Genomic DNA, 24,726 nt, shown 5'->3' on the forward strand with positions numbered 1-24,726 from the left:
TTAATGATAACTTAAATCAAAGCACACTACAGGTAACATTTCTAAGGGTAAATAAAAATTAAAGTTGGCAAAGAAATTTATCATCTATTTATTAATTAGTTATTTCATTTAAGAAATTATATAGCATCTTTAAGTATTTTAAACATCTGTTCTGGACATAGGATATGTTTGTAGATTAATACCATTACTACTTACTGTAATTTTACTTGACTTCCTTTATTAGAAGAAAAAGCCCCACTTCCTGCACTGTTATGCTCAGAAAAGGCCCAATGATGGCATCTTGTGAAGTCTGCCTTCTAATAATAATGTAGAAAAGATTCAAATAGAAGCAAATTACTCCTCTCAACAGGTAGGACAGAACATGCACCACTGAATGCAGAGAGTCCTGAACTCTAGTCCAGGACTAGTCTAGACTGCAGTTCTAGCTCTATCACCAGGTGACTTTCAGAAAATCATTTTAAAACTTTGCACTTCAATTTCTTCATGTATAAAATAAATGGAGTGACTGGCCTCAAGAATAGTCCTACTGAGGCTTGAAACTTTCTATAAACCTAGAACCAGAAGAAAGAATGATAAACACCAAAGAAAAATACCAAAGTACTTACAGGCAACTGACAAAGTAAATCAATTTCTTTCTCTTTCCTTCTTTCTTTTTTTTTTTTTAAATACATAGCCATTCACACACAGACACGCACACACAATGTGCCAGGTTTTGGATTACAGAGTAGGACCAAGGTAGAGATATAAACTATCTCACAAGGGGGCGCCTGGGTGGCTCAGGTCATGATCCCAGGGTCCTGGGATTGAGCCCCACATCGGGCTCTCTGCTCAGGGGGGAGCCTGCTTCCCCCCTCTCTCTCTGCCTGCCTCTCTGCGTACTTGTGATCTCTGTCAAATAAATAAATAAAAATCTTAACAGAAAAAGAAAAACTATCTCACATATGCCACAGTTGTATAAAGGAGTAAAAACAATATTCTTTAGACTAGAAGCTGCAGCTGCAAGTGTTGAGTCCAGAGAACTGCCCTAAGACTAGAAGAGCTCAGAATAATGAGGCTCCATTATGTGATAGGATTTCCCAAAAAATGGTGCTACGTGGAGAAAGTCACTAGACTGTAAGCTTCCAAAAGATAGACATGATTCCTGACTTTGTAGCTCCTACATATAACCCAGCTCACAGTCATAGTAGGTACCCAATAAATGTTAGCTGACTACTGATAACTAATTCATCCATATGCTGGCAACACACTTTCTGGTAAACACTAGGAGACCCTCCCCTTAAAGAGTGAGTTCCCAGCTAGTGAGAATGAAACAATGTAAAGGATAACATGCTAGAGTCCACCCTATGTAAGATGCTTTGAGAACAACAACAAAAATAACAGAGAAGGAAGACTTCAAAGGATTAACTTATTAAGAGGCTATGTGTTCGACATTTTATAAACTATTCCTCAAAACAACTCTTAGTTTCACCATTCCCTTTTTACATATGACAAAACTGCAGCTCACCAAGACTAAGCAACTTGCCAAGATCAGACAACTAAGGTGAGCCCAGAATTAAAAGTACAGTGAACTGCACATACTGCAAGGTTTTTGAATTTCTCTTTACATCTACAGTGAGAGGAGAGTCAAAATCGGCCAAAACTCTGTTATCCTGAATTATCCTGAAAAGAGAAAACTTGTCTTCACTTGTAAAAATAAAAAAACTTTTTAGCAGCTCTATGTGCATTTAATGGAATGTCTCTATGTTTTGACCAATACAAGTTTGGGTCTAAGCAAAAATGTGCCACGTGGTAAGAACATAACCAATAACCATTTAAGAAAATAAACATTTATAAATATTTCAAGTGCTTGGGTTGAAAAATTAACATATGATCGACAGTTTTGGATTATCCCACTGACTGCTTATTTGAAACAGCAAATTATTTCTGATGGGGGGGGTGCTTTTGTTTTTGTTTTGTTTTGTTTTTGGCAGGGATGGCAAAAGGATCATTTATAAAATGATCTGAAGTTTAAGAAATACAAATGATTAAAGGTTAAATACTCAAGACACTGTTAAGTACCCAATAAATCTTATTAAATGAACTTAACAAGTGGAATGAGAATATGTCTGCCTCACACTTCTAACAAATATACTTAAGAAGGTATTTTTTAAGCCAAGAAAAAAAAAATGCACAGTTTAAGAGGTAAAATAAAAACAGCTTATAAAACCTCTAAAGAGAAATCAGAACACCGTTATTGTATCTCTGTGTAAAGTTAAACTCCTCAGGAACTAGGCAATGTCCAGACAATAGTGTACATAATACTTAGCATACCAAGGCTAGTTAATAAATATTGATATAAGACTTAGTTTCCAGTTCTAATTTTGTATAAAGAGAGGGTCATTATTTCTTGAATCTGTTTCTTTTGTTGTCATTATTATCAGTTTCTTTAAAGAGCTTCTGGGTCATTCTTTGGGCTTATCAGGACCATCACTAATACATTATATTACATTTTATTTTATTCATTTTATTACAAATGTGATAACTCAGATTTATAAGATCTAATTCTAAAATTATTTCAACTATACATACCAGGACAAAAATTTTATTTTTATCTTCCTAAATTCTAAACTTTTGTACCTGGTTTACCCAGTAATCTAAGTAAGAATACTCATTAGTTAGAGATTATGAAATAAACACCTCTCATCCCTCTTGTCTAATTCACTCAAGATTTATTGCCTATCTACTGTGACTTTGACAGGTGACTTTTTAACAGTTATACTTCCAAACTTTAGGTCATTTCCATTTCAAGGCCCCTACCCTCCCCCGAAGAATATTCTGGAATAATTTCCTGCTTCTTTTAATATTACAGGCAGTGGAATTCTTCAAAATTATGGGTCATATCTATACCACCTCATGATTTATGAAGGATAAATCTAGACTGTAAATCCCATACTGCTATTCGTTTACATTTTCCAAAGTACCCTAGCACTTAATAAATATAATCTGAGACAGATTTGGTAACGCTTCTATTTTAGTATGCCAATTGGCCGTTTTTGAAAATTCAGAGACTAAATTATCTTTGAAGAATTCTAAACTCAGTGTCTATGTTAAAATTATTCCTAACAATTTTATGGACTAAAGCATTTGCCACATTCAATTCTGACTTTACCAACAAAACCTCCACGCCATGACGAAGAAAGAGTCCTTTTCATTTTCTCAACTGAAAAGGGAAAAAAAAAAAAAAAAGCCAACTGTTTGCAGGTTTGCATTTCACAGTATCTCTGGCAAACCCGATACCTCACATTTAATGTGAAAATCCCGATAATCGATAATCTGTGAACATAACCCTTGGGCTTGATTTCCCACTTCATTCGCCCTCCCTCACCACCAGTCCACCTCCAAAGCACACATCTAAACATTTTTCACCAAAAGGGCCCAAACCTCGAAAAAAGAGCTCCCCTTGGAAAGAAAAGGGCAGCCCTACGCTGCCTGGGCCCCAGGCCTGCTCCGTGAGCTTCGCTCCAAGGAGGGCCAACTCTCGACGCCCTACACGCCCCGCCCCGGGCCCGCTGGCGTCCCCTTAGGCACAAAACCCTCCCTCCGGCCCTCAGCCAGGGCTGACAGTTACGGTAGCAGCAGCCGCTGCTTCCAGAGGCCTACTTCTGGCACCGACCCCTCCAAACCACGCGCCCCAAACACTCGCGGTGGCGCGTTTGGGAGCGTCCCTAGCTTAGCCAGAGCCAGCCCCGAAGGGTGGTTTGGGCAACAGAGAGAACGAAGGGAAATGCCGCCCACCCTCCCCGGCCCAGGCCCGGTCCTCCGCCACACTGACCTGTTGTCGCCCCCGCGCCTGGGCTGCGGCCCTCGCAGCAGCGGCTGCCTCACTGGTCGCGGTCGCCCTCGCTCGCCGCCTCCGCCCGCCACCGCCTCGTTCCCTTTCGCTGCCTCCACCGCCGGGGCTCATGCGGGACCCGCGCTTCCTTCTCCGGAGATTAAGGCCGGGAAAGGGGGCGCCGGGGCCGCAGAAAACCCCGCGCTCGTCGCCAGCCGCCGCCGCTTCTCCCCACTGGGGAGCTGCGGGGCCCTCTGAGCCGGAGCTACGCTGCGAGCTGCTCCGAGAGAGACCCCAAGGAGGAGCCGAGACAGGCGCAGCTGCCCGCGGCCGTAATCGTTGGGTTCGCAGAGATGAAGCGCAAGTCGGAGGCGGCAGCGGAAAGCGAGCGCCCAGGCTGGTAGATGGCTAAGTGGCAGCGGGGTGCGCGAGCGGGAGGAAGGTGGTGTGTCGAGGTTCTGGCGAAGGGGATTCAAGCTCTGTCGTCTCCTGCAGTCACCCCGAACCGAGCGCCACCATCTTGGGAAAAAACGCGGATCTCGCGGCCGCAGCGATAGCTGGGAGGACTGGCTGGGCGGGCCGAGTATCCCAGCAGGCAGCGCGCGCCGCCCGGTCTGGCGAGAGCTCTGGGCAGGACGCAGGGACGTGGGGCGGGGCCGGAGTGCGCGCAGGGGGGCGCAGCGTTATCCACGCCCTCTCTTGCCGGCTCCTCCCCCTTCCTGCTTGCCGTCGTCGGCAGCGCAGGGGCTGTTGGGAAGGGGAAGTGGCTCGCGGCTCCCTGGAGTCCAACCAGGGTTGGCCGCCATCTTGGGATCGAGAAGAGGGTCAGTGTTTCTCTTGAGCCACCGCTGTCTGTGGCCCTCTCTCCGAAAGAAGAGGGTACACACCGGAAGACCCCTGGGGCCTCCGGGAGTGTTGGAGAGCCCCCTGGTATAAGCAAGTCGACGAATGTGTTGGGACTTAAACGCGTCCGATTTTAGGGGGACGAATCAGCTCTAAAAATCCGCCGGGGGGCGGCGGTGGCTTTGATAGCTCCCTGCCCCGCTGCGAGGCTGCAGCCTCCGGATACCAGGCCTCTGACCCCCAACCCCTCTCCGCCCAGAGCTTCCTTTGTAAATACTGCAGAGGTACCCCGAAAGTGTGAGCCATCTTTCAGGGGACCCAAGGTCATTTGCTCAGGCCTCTCCAATACGGTGTCATTAGTTTACTAGGAGATGAAAGTCCGTCTCGCAGTTTTGACATTCGGTAGGTGATTGTTAAAGATAAGGGTTAACATCAGCTGGATGGATGCTAATTTTGACCCCTATGACAACTGAACCCATTTGGATGCTAATTTTGACCCGTATGACAACTGAACCCATTTGAAATCATGCATCTTCATGTTTAGTATCAAGGTCATCATTTTATTTAAAAAGTTTGATTTTTTTTTTTTATGGCTCTGCGACACTTAACTGGCAAATATAGTGGAATCACTAACAATTCATAGTCTTAAGGGCTTGCAACTTTGCTAAGCCCTAAAATACTATATGAGATCCCGTTCATCTAGTATTAAATTTTTTTTGAATCAACAGTCTTACAAAGCGTTGTATTTAGCTGCCATTCTTAGAACATTATAAGTCAGGGATATATTTATGTATACTGCTTCCCAGTTATAAGCAACTGTAAAAAACTTAAAACTATAAAAAATAAGCGGAATTTAAATTGTCCCAGGACAATTAATGATAAATGACAGTATTAAATCGTGTCTGATTTTAACTTACTTCCTCTTTCTTTTTTCATTTTCCCCCATTATAGATCCTCATTTGGAAATAATTTGTAGTTACATTTTATAGAAGAGGCTAGTTAAAATCGTAATCTTTTAAGGATTTTCTGTGCATATTATCAAAATAGGCAAATGAGAATGAAAATCTTCAAAGATTTTTATTAAAATGATCAAAGCAATATGTTACATCAGTGTCTAGCCTGTAAAGACACCTTTAACTATTCTCCTTAAGTAGAAATTGCTTGAATAAGTGAAATTTTTTATAACCTGGTGCATCAAAATTCCCGAGTGCCAAAAAATAAAATAAAATAAAAAGACTGAAGAGAAATAAGTCTGCTTTTTTTTTTTTTAAGTTTTATTTATTCATTTGACAGACAGACATCACAAGTAGGCAGAGAGGCAGGCAGAGAGAGAGAGAGGGAGAGAGGGAAGCAGGCCCCCTGCTGAGCCGAGAGCCAGATGTGGGGCTTGATGTGAGGCTCGATGGGAGGCTGAGAGCATGACCTGGGCTGAAGGCAGAGGCTACCCACTGAGCCACCCAGATGCCCCAATAAATCTGCTCTTAAATGTCAGAATGATTATTCTGGTCTTTACTAAAATCAAGAAGGATTGCAGTTTCTCCTCTGAATATGGAGAAATTACGCATAGGCTTTTTTAGTTCATTAATAGGTATTTTGTCTGACATTAGTGTCATGCCTGGTTCAAGACCACACTATGCTCTTTGTCTTACCCATTTTCAAATTTTGTGATATTTGCTCATAAAAATTACTAGCACATGGACTGGCATAAGATAAGTGCTCAGTAAATGTTAGGGCTTAGTAATAGTTATATTAGTATTATCAATACCATTGTTTAGCACTGCACACTTCATGAACTCCTCTACACCTCCACCATTAATTCCTACAGAGCTACCTAAATTTGTATTCACCCTGATCTCCTGTCTTACAGTATGAACCATCCTTCTTCCTACAGCTTTTTTTGGGGGGGAGGCGGGTGTAGGGGTACTGGCAGGTGAGGGGCAGAGACTCAGTCCCTTGGTCGTTCCCACTCTTGTTCATAAATTCTTGCTATGCTAACTCTGTCCCTTCTATTTAGAAGAGCTATCTGTACTTGGATTGTCATTTCTTTCTAAGTCCCTCTTCAACTACTGAAATTTAACATTTGTCCCCATTTTATTATATAGCTGTCTGTAATCGCATAAAGGCCAAATCTAAAAGTTGCTTCTCAATTTGCATTGTACCTGACCCTTTTGCAGGTTTCCACATTGGTAACTACTGCCTCCTGGAAATTGCTCCCTTGGTTCCATCATCTGCATTCTCTAGCCTCTTTCCCTATGTCTTGGGCCCTCTTCTTCAAGTCTTCTTTGCAGAATGTTCTTCCTCTCAATCCTCAGTTCTTTTTACCTACTGTATTATACAGTCTGTCCCAGTACTATATATATATATATATATATATATATATATTCTATATAAATATATATATATTCTTCCTTTATTGCTTATTTCAGTCAGGGATCAAGTCTGAATCTTGGACACTGCTCTCGCTCAGGACCAGACATATCTTCAAACTCTTTTTGGAAATTTGTACTGGATGTTCTACAGCACCTTAAAACTCAGCATGTTTAATATTGAACTCATTGGAGCGCCTGGGTGGCCCAGTGGTTTAAAGCCTCTGCCTTCGGCTCAGGTCATGATCCCAGGGTCCTGGGATCGAGCCCCACATCAGGCTCTCTGCTCAGCGGAGAGCCTGCTTCCTCCTCTCTCTCTCTGCCTGCCTCTCTGCCTACTTGTGATCTCTCTCTCTCTGTGTCAAATAAATAAATAAAAATCTTTAAAAAATTTAATATTGAACTCATTTGTTCCATTTTCCACCATTAACTGAGATGGGAATTATTTGGAGAACTGCAAGTTTTGGAAGAATGAGCAGTAATTGGGTTTTGCAAATGTTGAATTAGAGATGCCTATATCTCTGGAGTGGATATCTGTAGTAAAGATTGACTGCTAGTTGACCCCTAATATGCATTCTCCTCTTCATCCATGATAATGGAGTTATCTAGCTGGACATATGGTTGCCTATAGTAAAGTAAGTATGGCCACGTCAGTAAGGTTCTGGCCAGTGGGACATTAGCAAAAATGATGTAAGCAACTTCCAGATGATACTCTAAAATAAATGGGATGCCTCTTTTCCTTTGTTTCTTTCTGATGATCCGAATGTAGAAAGGGTTGTGATCTATTTTGGAGGTACAACAAGGTGGGTTCTTGAAGACTTCATGAGTTGGAGCCTGTGTATCAGCTTGAGCTTTGGTGTGAGATGGCTAACTACTATAATCTGTGTGGTTATTCTAGACACCTTTTACCGAAGCTGACTATGTATCCTAATATCCAAGGGAAGAAATCAAAGAAGCACCAATTCAAAGGAATACATGCACCCCTATGTTTATTGCAGCATTATTTACAATAGCCAAATTATGGAAGCAGCAGCAATGTCCATGGATAAATGAATAGATAAAGAAGAGGTGATTATATATCTATAGGAATATTATTCAGTCATAAAATGAAATCATGCCACTTGCAATGACATGGATGAAGCTAGAAAGTATAATGCTAAGCAAAATAAGTCAGAGAAAGACAAATACTGTATGATTTCATGCATATGTGGAATTTAAAAAAACAAATGGGGGAAAGGGGACAAACCAAGAAACAGACTCAACTATAGAAAACAAACTGATGGTTACCAGATGGTAGGTTGGTGGGAAGTTGGGTGAAATAGATGATGGGTAGTAAGGAGGGAACATATGATGAGCACAGTGTGATTTATGGAATTGTTGAATCACTATATTGTACAACCGAAACTAATATATAACACTGTATGTTAACTTCACTGGAATTTAAAAAAACATTCAAGCAAAAAACCTGGAAGGGCTATCATGCTTTGACTTTGGTCATTTTGGTCTCTTTGTGCCTACAGTAAGCCCAGCAGGAGAGTAGGTGGAAAAGAGTTTCATTGACTACCAGCAGCTGCTGCTGCTAATCTGAACTGTTCTGAATAAAATAGTTTGAATGAAATCAATGAAGCCATCCTTAGAAATTTTGTCTCTGACAGGTACATCTTTTATTCTTTGAAATCATTCACATTGCACTTACATGTCTAATACTATTTTTAATATTTATTCTAACAGGAATTCTAACAAAATACTTTTTTAAGTCTAAGGAAATGCATTAGTTAAATAAAATTAATTATTAAAAATGGTGCAGAAATACCTGGATGGTTAGCCAGTTAAACATCTGCCTTTGGCCCAGGTCATGATTTCAGGGTCCTGGAACGAGTCCCACACAGGGCTCCTCACTGGGCTGGGAGCCTGCTTCTTCCTGGGAAGCCTGCTGTGTCTGCTGCTCTCCCTTCTTATGCTCTCTCTCTCTGACATAAATAAAATCTTTAAAAACAATTTATTAAAAATTAATTTAAAACAAAAATTGAAATAATTAATAGACTGAAAATTAATACATTTTTTCTTCAGAATATCTTGACAAAAGAAAACATCTGGCTAGGGAAGAATCAGGAGTGTAGTTTTCAATTGATAATATTTCTTTTTTTTTTATTCTTGCTTGACAGTAACAATACAAAATTATCAAATAGATAAAATTTACTGTTGGTCTCTTTGAAATTGCTTCAAGCAATTCTTAATCTAACGCTTACCTTTTTTGTTTGTTTTTAGTTTTGTTTTGTGACAGTAAATCATCATAATGATACAGAAAAGGGAAGGTTTTTAAAGATAAGAACGTAGATATTATTCATGACATAAAATGTTTTGTTTTTAGTTTGGTTAAGTATTATACCAATTGCATCTGTATTTTAGTACCTAACACAGACTTTCTGAAATGACAGATTATTTCCCCACAGATAACATTTGTGCACCCATTAAATGCTAGTTGTCTGAATAAATCTCATTAATTCTTACAATTTTGGGTATTGTGCATTTTACCAACTAGGAAATTAAGCCTAGAATAAGTAACTTGTCTATGTCCTACAGCTGAGTAGAGGTAGGATTTAATCCAGGGGTGTGTGTGTGTGTGTGTGTGTGTGTGTGTGTCTTGTTGCTGCTTTCCCAGAAAATAAAGATATATTTTTATTTGAAATTCAAATATGTTTCATTGAAGTGCTTTTTAAATCAGCCATTCCTGACAGTATTACAGGTTTCCCCTGCTTTTCAAAAATAAAATGTTCCTATGAAATCTTTTATAAATTGGAACGACAAAAAGCAAAAAGCAAATACCATTAATTTACATGGAAATTTTTTTTAACATTCCCAGATCCAAAAAAATAACCTCTCTTAGGTTTTTCGGATATCCTAGGACACATCTTGATAATTGACACATACAATGAATGGAGATAAAACACATATTCATAGAGTTCAAAGCACTGGCAGCTTTGATGCTGCGATGCTGAGTGTAGTTCCTAAAGAAGAAGCTGGATGGTGACACTGTCACTGCTTTGGGTGTGTGCTGCTTCTATTATGGCTAGCTGCAAAACAAATACTGAACACAATTTTCACTTCTCACCTTTTTTTGTGAAAGCAAAAATCTTCAGATTTCTTTCATTCAGTAAAAATAGGTATGTGCCAATGTGCGTCTTTCATAAAAGCCAAGTAGTGTAATATGAGCTTTCAAAAGTGGGAGATACCGGTATACCAGAAAAAAATTCTCAACTTGTTACCCCACCAGAAACCTCCTTTTCCATACTGTTCAATTAAAAGCTCAGGTTCTGAGAACCTCAGCCAACCTGATCTGCCACCATTCCATTCCAGCATTCAATCTTATTTTGTGATGTTGGACCAGCTGCTCACCTTCTTTAAGCATCAGTTGCTTCATTTGTAAAGAGGATGATAATGAATAATGATTAAAGAGACCATACATTGCTAAGGACTTGACTGCGTACCTGGAAGATGATGAATGCTCAGTAAATATTAATGAATGAATGGGTGAGTAGATGAAATTGTCTTAATTTGGGATTCCCCAGAAGCAGATTTGAGATAGTTGAGCACAGGTATTTTCTTTGGGAGGTAATCCCCAAAACTTTGATAGGGAAGGAAGGAAGTTAGTTAGGGAAGGAGGACAACCAATAAAGTGTGCAGTATCACTCTCAAGTATCCACTGTGGGCAACTAGTGCTTACTTCTGCTGATGAATTCTGTGAGAAATTGTAGAATATTCACTTCAGTTATCCTGTCAGTAGAGAGAGGTAGCTGTTATTGAACACTGACCATCCCAGTGACTACTCACACTGATGAGGGAGCAGGAGGCTGGCTGAGGACAAAGCAAGAGCTGGCGCCTTGCCCCCCCCCCCCCCATCCGCTCCCCTCCATAGGTGTAGCATTCCTCAGGCACCCCTGACTGCCATAAAATGATAAATAGTTAACTTGCTAAGATCACAATCCTACAAGACAGGAGTCTCCCTTGGTTTGCAAATGTCCTTGAGATTTACAAACAAAGAAGTTACCTTATCAATAGCCCAAATTCCAAAGACACAGAACTCAGTTTCTCAAGCCTAATGTCACCCTCCCCTCCATAAAAACCGAAGGAGGTGGAGGTAGAAGGAAAAGTAAATAAAGTTAAATTTCTTCTAAACCTAAATCTCATTAACAAGGATGCTTGATGGCAGGAATGTAACATTCCATCAGGAGACTCTCAATTGTCTTTACTTGATAGTAACTAAGCCTTCAATATCCTGATAGTATTCTTTGCCCCAATAGCCCTTCTGAATACCCCTTTGTCCTCACCTACCCAACTCCTGCGTATATAACCAACCACCCCTCACAACCCGCGGCCGCATCTCTGCCTGCCCACGGGCCCTGTCCCCGTGCTTTAATAAACCACCATTTTGCACCAAAGATGTCTCAAGAATTCTTTCTTGATCATCGGCTCCGGAACTCAGCCCACCAAACCTCACCTAGGTTCTAGAACTTCATCAACACTGCTGGCTTGCTGTGGTAGGGACATGGCAGTTCCAGTTGGTAAGGGAGTGCCCAAAGGAGGGGGGGAAGCAAATGTTGGCAATTGGAACTAGAACTGGCATGTACTACATTGATAAGACCCAGGTTGCCAGTAGCATCTGCTACATGAATAAATGCACAAATAAACAAAGGGACAAATGAGCCAAATTTGATGAATTTGCCACATTGAGATGGCCCTCATCGTTGCAGGTTTAGAAGCCTATTAGAGTAGTCCACCAACCAAATTAACATTGTTGAAGCTGAAGACATGGAATTTTAAAATCAGAATGTCAGTTTATTGATTTAAATTGAGAAATAAGGAGGAAGGGCAAGATGGTGGAAAAGTAGGAGACCCTGTTTCAATTGGTCCCCTATAGTGAACTAAATATCTACCAGAACATTCTGAAACCCCATGAAATCAGACTGAGATGTAAGACTATCCACTTCTGGATCTCTACAGCGGTAGAAGACACCAGTGGAGAGGTAAAGCAGAGTGAGAATGCTCAGACAGAGATCAGAAGATAAACATAAGGGGAAGGGAGCCACTAGAAGCGACCCATTGGAAAGTAATACCCCATATGAAAGTGCCCTGTGATTGTGATGAGGGAGCAGGAGGCTGGCTGAGGACAAAGCAAAGGCTGGCACCTAGCACCCCCTCTCCACCCGCTCCCCTCCCCTTGGTAATATGTGTGGCATTCCTTAGGCACCCCTGACTGCCATAAATGATAAATAGTTAACTTGCAGAGATCACAATACTGCAAGACAGGAGTCTCCCTTGGCTAACAAATGTCCTAAATCTCACTAATAAAGACAATTGATAGTAGGATTATGACATCCCACCAAAAAGTCTCCCAACTATCTTGATGTTAATGGCTGGCCTAAAGACCACATTGATCAAGCCCCAAGGGCAAGGCCTCCAGTAGGCCTCCGACATCCTGGCACCTTGTAGGCCCTCTTTAGCATATGAAAACTCCATTGAAACCTCCCTTTCCCTCACCTTCCCACAACAAAAGGTACATAACCTGCCATCCCTCACAACCCAGGGCAGCAGCTCTTCCTGCCCACAGGTCCTGTTCCCAAACCTCAGCCCACCGAACCTCACCTAGGTTCTAGAACTTCATCCATTGGGGACCAGTATTAATTTGGAGACTGGTTAAAAGCACTCAAAAAGAGAAAAAGATTTTAAGGGGCAGCAGGTGGAATCAGGTGGTCACAGGCACGGGCCTAAGCCCATGGTCCCAAAACGGTCAATGCCGGCAACAACCCATGACAGAGAGAGCCGGGCAGAACCTCCAGTCCATGGTCCCTGAGCCCATGGCTTTCCATTGCTTGCATCACTGCTTGGGCTGGGCACACTCCTGCCCGTGCGTGAGAGAGCCTAGTGTGGGCACAGTCACTGGGCCCCCAGCCTTCTGCAACCTGAGTGACCATGGGGTCTGAGAGCACCCAGCCCATGCCTGAGAGAACACAGAAAGCCCTGACTCAGGTCAAGGTCCCAGGGCCCACAGCCTTCCACGACCTTTGCCTCCACCAGGTGTGAGCACACCCAGCATGGTCATGGACCCCAAACAGCAGTCCCGGCCATGGCAGTCACCCCAGTTTGAGCTCACTGGGACCAAAACTGCTTGCAGTTTTAGTGGCACGCAGGTGCAGACACAAGCGGGAGCCTTGGGTGACCGCTGAGACAGTGGCTGGGGGTACACACTGCCTGTGGAGGTTGTGGTGTTCAGCAGAGTTTGCAGAGGGGGAGTCTGTATATTCTGGACCACCCAGAGGGGAGCAGACTGAGGCTTATCTCTGAAGTGGAGGTCTGTCTAGGTGCAGACAGTTGGCTTTCCACTAAACCTCCAAAAAGCTGTAAAAAGCTGCCAGAGAACAAAAACCACCAGAGAACAAAAGCCTGGAAAACCAGTTTCGACAGAGTCAAGCCCCTACATAGGGAGCAGGGTGACTCAGCCCAAGAAGGACAGACTGAAAAACAATGAGGCAGGCCCCTTCCCCAGAAGACAAGACAAAAGAACAAGAAGACAACCACCATAGGGTCCCCATAAAACTATAAAACCCCAACAGTAGAGGAAAACAATATATTAAGCTCCCAATATTGCCCCCAAACTTGTATATTTCATAGACAGAACTTTTTTTTAATTACTTTGCATGATCCTTGTTTTTTTTGTTTTTCTTTTTAACCTACTTACCAATACAACAAGAGGTTTAATACAACATATTGCATAATAACTTTTTAACTTGAACTTTTTTCATACATATACCTCTGGATTTTTCTTTCTTTTCTTTCTTTCTTTCTTTTTTGTAAAGATTTTATTTATTTGACACACAGAGATCACAAGTAGGCAGAGAGGCAGGCAGAGAGAGGAGGAAGCAGGCTCCCTGCTGAGCAGAAAGCCCAATGTGGTGCTCGATCCCAGGACCCTGGGATCATGATCTGAGCCAAAAGCAGAGGTTATAACCCACTGAGCCACCCAGGCCCCCCCCCTCTTTTTTTTAATACGTATAGACATAAGCTTCAAGGTAATACTTTTTTCCCTGTTCGGTACTATCCCGATATATAAACCAGTTTTAATTTCCCTGTATCTCTGGAAAGTTGAGTCCTTTAACAAAGATAACAGGATTCACCCTGAAAAACCTAAATAACCTTCCTTGCCCACATTGAGGGTTTATAGCCACCTTCCCATGATATTCATCTGTTGGTGTATTTTTGTATTTATTTTTGTATTTGCACTATATAAACCTTATATGTAGGGTTCATTTTGGCTGTTTTTCTTTTATTTTTCTCTTTTACCTTTGTCAGTCTTTTTGTTTGTTCACTTTTGTTTATATACCTTATAAATCTTAATTTTGGGAATCACTTTGGCTGAGCTTAATCTTTATTTCCCCTCTTTCTTTCTCTTTGGTGGTGACTTCCAATAATTTCAAAACATTCCAGGGTGAACATTGCCTGGATCATGGTTTATATAGTCACCTATATCAACCTCAACCTCAACCACCTCTCACCAAAATGAGGAGGAAGAGGAACACCCAACAGAGGAAAAATTCAGAGACTGCACCCTTTGCCATAGAACTATTGGGTATGGACATAAACAATATGCCAGAAAGGGAATTCAAGCTAACAATTATCCAGGCAATGGCTAGGCTGGAGAAGACCATTAGTGACAACATAGAAACTCTAAGGGTGGAAGTGAGAGCTGATCTGACAGTACTAAAAAATGCTATCAGTGAGATCCAATCTAATCTAAATACTCTAACAGCTAGGGTAAGCGAGGCAGAAGATCGAATTAGTGATCTAGAAGACAATCTGATAGAGAAGAAGGATTGGGAGGAGGACTGGAACAAACAGCTTAGAAGCCATGAAAACAGAATTAGGGAAATAAATGATATCATGAAACATTCCAATGTCAGAATTATTGGGACCCCTGAGGGGTGGAGAAAGAAATAAGACTAGAAGATAGAGTTGAAAAATCCTGGATGAAAATCTCTTCAGTTTGGGGAATAGAACAAGTGTTCATGTCCTAGTGGCAGAGGGGATACCCCCAAGATCAACAAGGCTAGAAAGACATCTAGACACTTAATTGTGAAATTCACGAATCATAATTTTAGACAAGAGGTCTTAAGGGCAGTTAGGAGGAAGAGATTCCTCATGTACACAGAGAGGACCATCAGAATAATGTCATACCTGTCCACAGAAACCCGGCAAGCCAGAAAGGGCTGGCAAGACATATTCAAGGCACTAAATGAGAAAAACATGCAGCCAAGAATACTTTATCCAGCAAGGCTGACATTCAGAATGGATGGAGAGATAAAGAGCTTCCAAGACCGGCGAGGTTTAAAAGAGTGTGTGACCACCAAGCCAGCACTACAAAAAATATTAAGGGGGGTTCTACAAAAGAAGAAAGAACCCAAGAGTGACAGAGCAGAAATCTACAGAGACAATCTATAGAAACAAGGACTTCACAGGCAACATGGTGTCAATAAAAACTTCTCTTTCAATAATCACTCTCAATGTGAGTGGCCTAAATGCTCCCATAAAAAGGTACAGGGTTGCAGACTGGATAAAATGACAGGACCTGTCCATATGCTGTCTACAAGAGACCCATTTGGAACCTGAGATACATCCAGACTGAGGGCAAAGGGATGGAAGACAGTCTTTCATGCCAATGGACCTCAAATAAAGCTGGAGTAGTAATTCTCACATATGATAAATTAGATTTTAGGCTAAATACTGTAGTCAGAGATACAGAAGGACAGATACTACATCATTCTTAAAGGGTTTATCCACCAAGAAGATCTAACAATTGTAAATATTTGTGCCCCCAACATGGGAGCAGCCAAGTACACAAGCCAACTGTTAATCAAAATAAAGAGTCATATTGATGTGAATACATTAGTTGTAGGGAATCTTAACATGCCACTTTCAGTATTAGACAGATGATTAAAGGAGAAAATCAACAAAGAAACAAGAGCTTTGAACGACACATGGAACCAGATGGACCTCATAAATATATACAGAACATTCCACCCTAAAACAACAGAATACTCTTTCTCCTCAAGTGCACATGGAACTCTTACCAGAACAGACCACATACTGGGTCACAAATCAGGGCTCAACTGATAAAAGATTAAGATTATTCCTCACATATTCTCAGACCATAATGCTTTGAAAGTGGAACTCAACCACAAGAAAAGGTTTGGAAGGAATTCAAACACTGTGAAACTAAAGACTATCCTGTTCAAGAATGTTTAGGTCACTTCAAAGTATAGGGATAGAGGGAATATTCCTCAACTTCATAAAAATCTATCTGTGAAAGACCCACAGCAAATATCATCCTCAATGGGAAAAAGCTGACTGCCTTCCCGTTGAGATCAGGAACACGACAAGGATGCCCACTCTCACCACTCTTGTTCAACATAGTATTAGAAGTCCTAGAAACAGCAATAAACAACAAAAAGAAATAAAAGGTATTCAAATCAGCAGTAAAGAAGTCAATCTCTCTCTCCTCGCAGATGACATGATACTTCATATGGAAAACCCAAAAGACTCCACCCACAAACTGCTAAAACTCATACAGCAATTCAGTAATGGGGCAGGATACCAGTCAATGTACAAAAATCAGATGCTTTCTTATACACTAACAATGAAAATACAGAGAGGGAAATTAGAGAATCGATTCCATTTACTATAACACCAAAAACCATAAGATACCTGGGAATAAACCTAACCAAAGAGGTAAAGGATCTGTACTCAAGGAGCAACAGAACACTCGTGAAAGAAATTGAACAAGAAACAAAAAGATGGAAGACCATTCCATGCTTATGGATCAGAAAAATAAACATTGTTATAATGTCTAAACTCACTAGAGCAGTCTATACTTTCAGTGCCATTCCGATCAAAATTCCACCGACATTTTTCAGAGAGCTGGAGCAAACAATCCAAAAATACATATATAATCAGAAGAGACCATGAATTGCTAAGGAAATGTTGGAAAAACAAAACAAAACAAAACTGGGGGCATCACGTTGTCTGATTTCAAGCTTTTTTTTTTTTTTTAAATTTATTTGACAGAAAGACACAGTGAGAGAGGGAACACAAGGACGGGGAGTGGGAGAGGGAGAAGCAGGCTTCCCACTCAGCAGGGAGCCGGACATGGGGCTCAATCCCAGGACCCTGGAATCACGACCCAAGCTGAAGGCAGACGCTTAACAACTGAGCCACCCAGGTGCCCCTGATTTCAAACTCTACTACAAAGCTGTGATCACCAATACAGCATGGTACTGGCATAAAAACAGATACATAGACCAGTAGAACAGAGTAGAGAGCCCAGATATGGACCCTCAACTCTATGGTCAAATAATTTTCGACAAAGCAGGAAAAAATATACAGTAGAAAAAAGACAGTCTCTTCAATGAATGGTGCTGGGAAAATTGGACAGTTCTATGTAGAAGAATGAAACTCAACCATTCTCTTACACCATACACAAAGATAAACTTGAAATGGATAAAAGACCTCAATGTGAGGCAGAAATCCACCAAAATCCTAGAGGAGAGCATAGGCAGTAACCTCTTTGATATCGACCACAGCAACTTCTTTCAAGATATGTCTCCAAAAGCAAAAATGAACTTTGGGACTTCATCAAAATCAAAAGCTTCTGCACAGAAAAGGAAAAAGTCAACAAAACAGAGAGGCAACCCACGGAATGGAGAAGATATTTGCAAATGACAGGACAGACAAAAGGCTGATATCCAGGCTCAATAAAGAACTTCTCAAACTCCACACACACAAAAAAACAGATAATCATGTCAAAAAATGGAAAGAAGACATGAACAGACACTACTCCAATGAAGACATACAAATGGCTAGCAGACACATGAAAAAATGTTCATCATCACTAGCCATCAGGGAGTTTCAAATTAAAACCACATTATACCAGTTAGAATGGCTAAAATTAACAAGACAGAAAACAACATGTGTTGGATATGATATGGAGAAAGGGTAACCCTCTAACAGTGTTGGTGGGAATGCAAGTTGGTCCACCCACTTTGGAAAACATTATGGACATTCCTTAATAAATTAAAAATAGAACTTCACTAAGACCCTGCAATTGCACTACTGTGTATTTACACCAAAGATACAGATGTAGTGAAAAGAAGGACGCTCTATACTCCAATGTTCATAGCAGCAATGGCCACAGTCGCCAAACTGTGAAAAGAACCAAGATGCCCTTCAACGGACGAATGGATAAGGCAGATGTGGTCCATACACACTATTGAGTTTTAAGTCTCCATCAGAAATGATGAATACCCTTGGGACGCCTGGGTGGCTCAGTTGGTTAAGCAGCTGCCTTCGGCTCAGGTCATGATCCCAGCGTCCTGGGATCAAGTCCCACATCGGGCTCCTTGCTCGGCAGGGAGCCTGCTTCTCCCTCTGCCTCTGTCTGCCATTCTGTCTGCCTGTGCTCGCTTGCTCTCCCTCTCTCTCTCTGACAAATAAATAAAATCTTTAAAAAAAAAGAAATGATGAATACCCAACTTTTGTATCAACATGGACAGGACTGGAAGAGATTATGCTGAGTGAAATAAGTCAAGCAGAGAGAGTCAATTATCATATGGTTTCAGTTATTTGTGGAGCATAAGAAATAACACGGAGGACATGGGGAGATGGAGAGAAGAAGAAAGTTGGGGGAAATTGGTGGGGGAGATGAACCATGAGAGACTATGGACTCTGAAAAACAATCTGAGGGTTTTGAATAGGTGGGGGGTGAGAGGTTGGGTGACCCTTGTGGTGGGGATTATTGAGGGCACGTATTGCATGGAACACTGGGTGTGGTACCTAAACAATGAATTCTGGTACACTGAAAAGAAATTTTAAAAATAAAAAAATGGGGTGGGGACAAGATGGCAGGGAAGTAGGAGGAGGCACCTTTTCAACCTGTACCCTAAAGTGAGCTGATTACCTACCAAAGAACTCTGATTACCCATGAAATCAGCCTGAGATCAGAATTATACACGTCTGGATCTCTACAAGGGCAGAAGACGCCAGTGGACAGGTAAGGTGGAGTGAGAACGGGGAACTGATATCAGAAGATAAACAAAAGGGGGAGGGAGCCACCAGAGGCGACCGGTTGGAAAGTAATACCCCCAATATGAGCGAGAGTGCCTTGTGTCTGGGGACCAGCATTAACTTGGAGACTGGTTGAAAGCACTCCAAAAGAGCAAAGGATCGTGGCGGGGGGGGGGGGGGGGAACTGGGGGAATCGGGGTGGCTAGGGACAGGGGCTTAAGTCCCTGGTCCCAGGACAGCCTCCCCTGGCGCTGAGCCAGAGAGAGTGCGGCGGAGAAGCCAGGTCTTGGTCCCTAAGTTGCCAGCGCACCTGAGAACACGTGGGGTCCAGCTCCTGTGACAGGCTGGGAGACTCACCAAAGGACAGAACGTGCAAGCCCTGCTATACAGCCTGAGATGCACACGCCCCTCATCCTCCCCTGAGAGAGGTACACCAAGGCCCAACCTGCGCTCTTTGACCAGCGCCATTGTTTCAGAGCCTAACACGCACGCCCCAAACTCTCCCCTGAAAGAAGTGTGTGAACCCAGTCTGGTGCTTTCAGCCATGCGCCCCTTTCTCAGAGCCTGAAACACGTGCACAACCCACAGCCTCCCCTGAAAGGTGCGTGCAAGCTGGGCGCTCTTAGACCCAGAAAGACCAGGCACTCCCAGCCCGGGCCATTGGGAAAATCTCAGTGTGCGACGGCTGCTTGGAACCTCTCTGGCAGTCTGGAGCTGCCCAGACAGCCGTCGCCGTGGGTTTGAGTACAAGCAAAAGATCCTGCATCCCTAGGGACCGCGACTTGGAACCTGCTCTGCCAGCGGCCAAGGGGGAACTTATTTGGGCTCCGCAGCGAGACTGAGGCTTCTCTCTGAGAGGGAGGTCAGGGTGCAGTTTGCTTTCCTCTAAACCTACAAAAACCATCAAAAGTGGTCAAGGTGAGAGAAAAAAAAAGTAACAAGCATAAAAAAAAACCACCAGAGAACAAAATCCTGAAAAAAAAACAGTTTCCTCAGAGCCCACCTCCTTGAGGGGGGCAGGAGGACTTAACTCAGGGAACATCATTGACTGAAAACCCACGTGGCAGGGCCCTCCCCCAGAAAATCAACCAAGAAAGAAAAAAAAAAGACTACAGGAGAACAACCATCACTACTTCATAGGACAACTTTTATTTTTAACTCGTTCCCACTATTCTGGTTCATTTTTTTTTTATATAGATAATTTTTTAACCTATTTACCATCACAGTGAGCTGTCCAGTACATCAAATTCGATAATAACCTTCTAACCTGAACTTTTGATACATACACCCGTGTTTTTCTTTTGAATTTCTATTTTTTGAATTTTTTCTTAATTTTACTTTAGTTTAGTCTAGTTTATTCCTTTTTATTTTTATTTTCTAATATTCATATAGAGTTAAACTTCAAAGTAATCCCCTTTCCCCAATCAATAGGTAAACCAATTTTTAATCCCCCTTTATCTTAGGAAAGATGAGTCCTTTAACAAAGATATCAAGATACATCCAGGAAGAATCAAAACCACCTTCCTCGCCCACACTGAGAATTTATAACCACTCTCCCATCTTTTTCTTCCATCACTGTTTCTGTGTTTTTGTGTCCTAATAGTATATAAATACTATCCTGGTAGCATATAAATCTTACACATGGGGATCTTTTTTGATGAGGCTCTTCCTTTATTTGCATATATATATTTTTTTTTCTTGTCATATACTTTGATCAGTCTTTGTCTTTGTCTGTTTTTGTTTGAATACTTCATAAATCTTACCTTGGGGCCCATTTGGGCTGAACCTTCTCTTTCATCTTCCCTTTCTTTCCTGTCTCTCTCTATATATCCTTTTTTTTCCCCTTCTTTTCTTTTATCTCTCATATGGATGGAGAATCCTGATTGTTCAGAAGTGTTCCAGAGTCCACCTTGACTGCACCACGGTTGATATATCCAACTACACCCATTCATCTATCTCTCACCAAAATGACTAGGAGGAGGAATGCCCAACAGAAGAAAAATACAGAGGATGGACTTTCTGCAAATAGACAATATGTCGGAAAGAGAATTCAGGCTAACAATTATCCAGGCAATAGCTAGATTGGAGAAAGCCATGGAAGACCAAACGGAATTGATTAGAGCCGAGCTGAAAGCGACCTGACAGGATGTTCACAATGTTAGGGCAGAGCTAAAAGCTACCAGGGCTGAGGTTCACAATGCTCTCAATGAGTTCCAATCCAATCTAAATTCTCTCAAAGCTAGGGTAACTGAGACAGAAGATAGAATTAGGGGTCTGGAGGACAAACAGATAGAAAGAAAGGATCAGGAGGAACAAACAGCATAGAAACCACAAAAACAGAATCAGGGAAATAAATGATGCCATGAAACGTTCCAACGTCAGAAGTATTGGAATCCCTGAAGGGGAGGAGAAAGAAAGAAGTATAGAATATATAATGGAACAAGTTCTTCATGAAAATTTTCCCAATCTTGAGAATGGAACCAGCGTTCATGTACTAGAGACCGAACGGTCTCCACCCAAGATTATAGATTCCAGAAAAACATCAAGACACTTGATAGTCAAATTGAGGAATCATAAATGTAGGTATAATCTCTTGAAAGTCGCTAGGACAAAGAGGCTCCTTACTTACAGAGGAAAGCCCATCAGAATAATGTCAGACCTGTCCACAGAGACCTGGCAAGCCAGAAAGGGCTGGCAAGATATATTCAGGGCATTAAATGAGAAGACCATGCAGCCAAGAATACTTTATCCAGCAAGACTGACATTCAAAATGGATGGAGAGATAAAGAGTTTCCAAGACTGGCAAGGCTTAAAAGACTATGCAACCACCAAAACGACACTGCAGGAAATATTAAGGGGGGTTCTATAAAAGAGGAAAAATCCTAAGAATAGCATTGAACAGAAATAAAGAGACAATCTACAGAAAGACTTCAAAGGTAACACGATGTCAATAAAAACGTATCTATCAATAATCACTCTCAATGTGAATGGCCTAAATGCGCCCATAAAATGGCACAGGGTTGCAGATTGGATAAAACGACAGGACCCATCCATATGTTGTCTACAAGAGACCCATTTTGAACCCAAAGATACACCCAGACTGAAAGTGAAGGGATGGAGAAGCATCTATCATGCCAATGAGCCTCAAAAGAAGGCTGGGGTAGCGATTCTCATATCAGATAAATTAGATTTTAAACTAAAGACTGTAGTCAGAGATACAGAAGGACACTACATAATTTTTTTTAAAAAAGATTTTATTTATTTATTTGACAGAGAGAGATCACAAGTAGGCAGAGGCAGGCAGAGAAAGAGAGGAGGAAGCAGGCTCCCCACGAGCAGAAAGCCCGATGTGGGGCTCTATCCCAGGACCCCAGCATCATGACCTGAGCTGAAGGCAGAGGCTTCAATCCACTGAGCTACCCAGGCGCCCCGACACTACATAATTCTTAAAGGGATTATCCACTAAGATGATCTAACAATTATAAATATCTATGTCCCCAGTATGGGAGCAGCCAATTACGTAAGAAAACTGTTAATCAAGATAAAGAGTCATATTGATATGAATACATTAATAGTAGGAGATCTTAACACACCTCTCTCAGAAATAGATCATTGAAGCAGAAAATGAATAAAGAAACAGGAACATTGAATGACACATTGAACCAGATGGACCTCATAGATATATACAGAACATTCCACCCTAAAACAAAAGAATACTCATTCTTCTCAAGTGCACATGGAACCTTCTCAAGAATAGACCACATACTGGGTCACAAGTCAGGACTCAACCGGTACCAAAAGACTGAGATTATTCCCTGCATATTCTCAGATCACAATGCTTTGAACCTGGAGCCCAATCCCAAGGAAAAGTTCCAAAGGAACTCAAACACCTAGAAGCTAAAGACCATGTTGCTTAAGAATGCTTGGATCAACCAGGAGATCAAAGAAGAACTGAAACAATTCATAGAAACCAATGAGAATGAAGACACTTCAGTCCAAAACCTATGGGATACAGCAAAGGCAATCCTAAGGGGGTAATACATAACCATCCAAGCCTCTCTCAAAAAAAATTGAAAAATCCAAAACACACCAGCTGTCTCTACACCTTAAAGAACTGGAGAATCAACAACAAATCAAACCAACTCCACACATAAGAAGGGAAATCATCAAGATTAGAGCTGAGATCAATGAGGTAGAAACCAGAGATACAGTAGAACATATCAATGAAACTAGAAGCTGGTTTTTTGAAAGAATCAATAAGATCGATAAACCATTGGCCACACTAATCCAAAAGAAAAGAGAGAAAGCCCCAATTCATAAGATTGTGAATGAACCTCATCAGAAGTTATTATCAACAGTTATATGCCAATAAGCTAAGCAACCTAGATGAAATGGATGCATTCCTGGAAAACTATAAACTCCCAAAATTGAACCAGGAAGAAATTGACAAATTGAATAGACCAATATCTAGTAATAAGATTGAAGCAGTGATCAAAAACCTCCCAAAAAACAAGAGCCAGGACCTGGCAGATTCCCTGGGGAATTCTACCAACCTTTCAAAGAAGAAATAACACCTATTCTCCTGAAGCTGTTTCAAAAAATTGAAGCAGAAGGAAAACTTCCAGACTCTTTCTATGAAGAGTCTTTACCTGATCCCCAAACCAGGTAAAGACCCTACCAAAACGAACTTCAAACCAACATCACTGATGAATATGGATGCTAAGATTCTCAACAAGATCCTAGCATACAGGATCCAAGAGCACATTAAAAAGATTATCCACCATGACCAGGTGGGATTCATTCCTGGGCTACAAGGATGGTTCACCATTCGCAAATCAATCAATGTGATAGAACAAATTAATATGAGAAGAGAGAAGAACCACATGGTCCTCTCAATGCAGAAAAAGCATTTGACAAAATCCAGCATATGTTCCGGATTCAAACGCTTCAAAGTATAGGGATAGAGGGAACATTCCTGAACTTCATCAAATCTATCTATGAAAGACCCACAGCAAATATCATCCTCAATGGGAAAAAGCTTGCAGCCCTCCTGTTGAGATCAGGAACACGACAAGGATGCCCACTCTCACCACTCTTGTTCAACATAGTATTAGAAGTCCTAGCACCAGCAATCAGACAACAAAGAGAAATAAAAGGTATCCAAATTGGCAATGAAGAAAGTCAAACTCTCTCTCTTCCCAGATGACATGATTCTTTATATGGAAAACCCAAAACACTCCACCCCCAAACTACTAGAACTCATACAGCAATTCAGCAACGTGGCAGGATACAAAGTCAATGTGCAGAAATCAGTGGATTTCTTATACACTAACAATGAAAAGACAGAAAGGGAAATTAGAGAATCGATTCCATTTACTATAGCACCAAGAACCATAAGATACCTGGGAATAAACCTAACCAAAGAGGTAAAGGATCTGTATTCGAGGAACTACAGAACACTCATGAAAGAAATTGAAAAAGACACAAAAAGATGGAAGACCATTCCATGCTCTTGGATCAGTAGAATGAACATTGTTAAAATGTCTATACTGCCAAGAGCAATCTATACTTTTAATGCCATTCTGATCAAAATTC

At 41.6% G+C, this 24,726-nt stretch overlaps 1 protein-coding gene across 5 annotated transcripts in view; it reads right to left on the reverse strand.

Moving 5' to 3' along the window:
• UBE3A (ubiquitin protein ligase E3A) overlaps positions 1–3,901 on the reverse strand; it is a 91,418-nt gene extending 87,517 nt beyond the window's left edge. For 3 of the 5 annotated variants that reach the window (XM_059371728.1, XM_059371727.1, XM_059371724.1), the window contains exon 1: positions 3,812–3,899. The gene's annotated coding sequence lies outside the window, so the exon portion shown is untranslated. Of the gene's footprint in view, positions 1–3,148; positions 3,200–3,811 lie in introns of all 5 variants that reach the window. The other 2 variants (XM_059371725.1, XM_059371729.1) reach the window with 2 other exon arrangements.
• Between the last annotated feature and the right edge of the window lie 20,825 nt (positions 3,902–24,726).

Source organism: Mustela nigripes, chromosome 13 (assembly GCF_022355385.1).
Source record: "Mustela nigripes isolate SB6536 chromosome 13, MUSNIG.SB6536, whole genome shotgun sequence".
NCBI classification, from domain to species: Eukaryota; Metazoa; Chordata; class Mammalia; order Carnivora; family Mustelidae; genus Mustela; species Mustela nigripes.